The sequence below is a fragment of the Vanellus vanellus genome (assembly GCF_965231255.1).
Source record: "Vanellus vanellus genome assembly, contig: HAP1_SCAFFOLD_33, whole genome shotgun sequence".
In the NCBI taxonomy this organism is placed as follows: domain Eukaryota; kingdom Metazoa; phylum Chordata; class Aves; order Charadriiformes; family Charadriidae; genus Vanellus; species Vanellus vanellus.
In genome coordinates, this window is record NW_028128339.1 from 982,467 (window position 1) to 984,825 (window position 2,359).

Consider the following 2,359-nt stretch of genomic DNA (forward strand, 5'->3'; position numbering starts at 1 on the left):
TACTGTCTCCAAAATAAGGGGGGGTGGGGGGTGGTGGTGGGGAAATAAACTGTCTTAACCACTACTTCATAACTTGAAGAGGAAAACTTGTGTACCAAAACCCCAGAGTTACTGTCTCCAAAATAAGGGAGGTGGGGGGAATAAACCATCTTAACTTCTCCTTCATAAGCTAAAGAGGAAAACTTGTGTACCAAAACCCCAGAGTTACTGTCTCCAAAATAAGGGAGGTGGGGGGAACAAACCATCTTAACTTCTACTTCATAAGCTAAAGAGGAAAACTTGTGTACCAAAACCCCAGAGTTACTGTCTCCAAAATAAGGGAGGTGGGGGGAATAAACCATCTTAACTTCTACTTCATAACCTAAAGAGGAAAATTCGTCTAAGAAATGTAACTAAAGGTCTAAGAAAACTAACTAAAGGCCTAAGAAAAGTAACTAAGGTCGAAGAAACGTAATCAAAATAAGAACTCTAAGAGTCCACGTGTCACAGCAGCTGTTGGTGGATTATCTCCCACACCATCTTCTTCCGGAAGTATGGCATGTGAGTCTGAAAAGAGAAGAGAAAGAAAAGAGAAATTAAATAATGACGTCACGGTAGAAAGAGGCGGCAAACACGCATAAACGCCCAGCGGAGTCCTTAATAGGAAGTTCCCTTTAGGAACTGTCAACCGTTTGGGTACAACACCCCACGCGGTTCCTAAGAGGGTGACACGACAACCCGACAAAACCAGATTGACTTGACCGCGCGACAGCTTACAAGCACGCTAATAAAAGACCCGTCTAAAACGAAATCAATAAAAAGAAGCGGTGTCTTGACTGGTCAAAGGGTAGAAGCCATTTCTCCAAAAGATATCGAGCCCAGATATGCCAAACCCGCTGGCGGCAGTATCTTGCCCAAGAGGAATCTCACCGGCAGCAGCTCCCAAAGGCGGGGATGGAGAACCACAGCTCTGCCCTGCCCAGGCCACTTGGAAGTTCTGACCCCAGCAACTACGCACCGAAACGGGGTACGAAACCTCAGCCCCTGCCCCGGACACAATGAAGAGCTGCTGCCTAACCTCCCTGGCTCCTGTCCCTGGGCGAGAGGGGCTTGGAGGGGTTTATGACCTTCACTCACCTGGCTAAAGTTGAATGGTTTCTCTCTGGCGATGTAATCTGCGTATTTACACATAAAGACGCCGCAGTCGCTTCCATTCAGCTGCTGAGGGATCTCCTAAGGAATGCAAAGAAGATGGAGGATTTCCCTCTGTCTCAAAAGAAAAGCAACTTGGAAGCAGCGCACATTACCCACACCGACACTGCGCTCACCGCACACTCCTGACCCTACTTGCCTAATCCCCGATACCCACTCCCGCCCACGAGGAACAGACCCAGTTCACTGCTCACCATCCCTCCCCTCTGCCTCCCGGACTCGGACACTACGATCCAAATTTTTGGCAGGCCCAGAAGGCGCAGCAGCCCTCCCCCCTGCGAGGTGTCTCAAGGTTCGCACCGCCTCTTTCTTAAGTGACCTTTCTTAAATCCGGTCTTTAGGGACTGCTTTTTACTATCAACTCCTCGAGAAACATCAGCTCAACCCTTTCTTTGCCACGGGCCAGGATCTGGGCCCCAAAGAAGCACTTACAGTTCCCATTTCAAACCCAAGGGGTGCTCACGTACACGTGGCTCCATGCTGTGAAGAGTCCACTCTGAAACATCCAGCTCCAGCTGTCTTTTTTCCCAGCTTTCTTTTTGCAGGTATTGGCTGGTTAAAACAAAAGGAAAAAAAAAAATCCCTTTTCATCTCTGTAATTTAGGCCAACAACAAAATAAAGCGGCTGAAGGATCACAGGAAGACGGACGGCAGGACGGTAAAATGTCAGAGGATCCTCACCGCAGCTGATTTAAGGCTGATTTTGAGGAAAAATCCCAATCTGAAACTTACAAACACGGGGAGAGGCTGTGAGCTAATGGTCAAGAACGAGGCCAACGACTCCATTGCTTCGGAGAGGTCAAAAAGCCCCAAATCACATGTTATCAGAGCACAAAGAGACAAACCAAGCAAGGAACTGTAATGCCGTAATTCCACCGGGTGCCTTGATCCCACATCCTGGGCTCCGACTAACAAAGTCGGCACACGTGTGCCACGGGGCTATGGCGTATTTGGCTGTGCCTCTCACGGGAAGGTGGCAGAATCCAGGCACCCCAGACCCTGGGTGCAGGGGACGCTGTGACAGCAGATAAGCAGTCGATGCCAGACAAGTCGCAGCAAGCAACTCCAAGATTCCTGCTTGGTTATCTACAAGCCACGTGAAAACTGGCAGTCGCCTTACAGGGACTAAATCTAAAACCCCTCTCCTCATTCACACCAGAAAAGCAGT

General features: G+C 49.1%; 1 long non-coding RNA gene across 1 annotated transcript; it reads right to left on the bottom strand.

Annotated features, from left to right (window-relative positions):
* Positions 1 to 484: 484 nt before the first annotated feature.
* LOC309684562 lies at positions 485 to 1,717 on the bottom strand. Its single transcript, XR_014270304.1, has 3 exons — positions 1,659 to 1,717; positions 1,117 to 1,212; positions 485 to 546 (listed from the first exon to the last, which is right to left on the bottom strand). It is a non-coding gene; the product is annotated as an uncharacterized lncRNA (long non-coding RNA).
* Between the last annotated feature and the right edge of the window lie 642 nt (positions 1,718 to 2,359).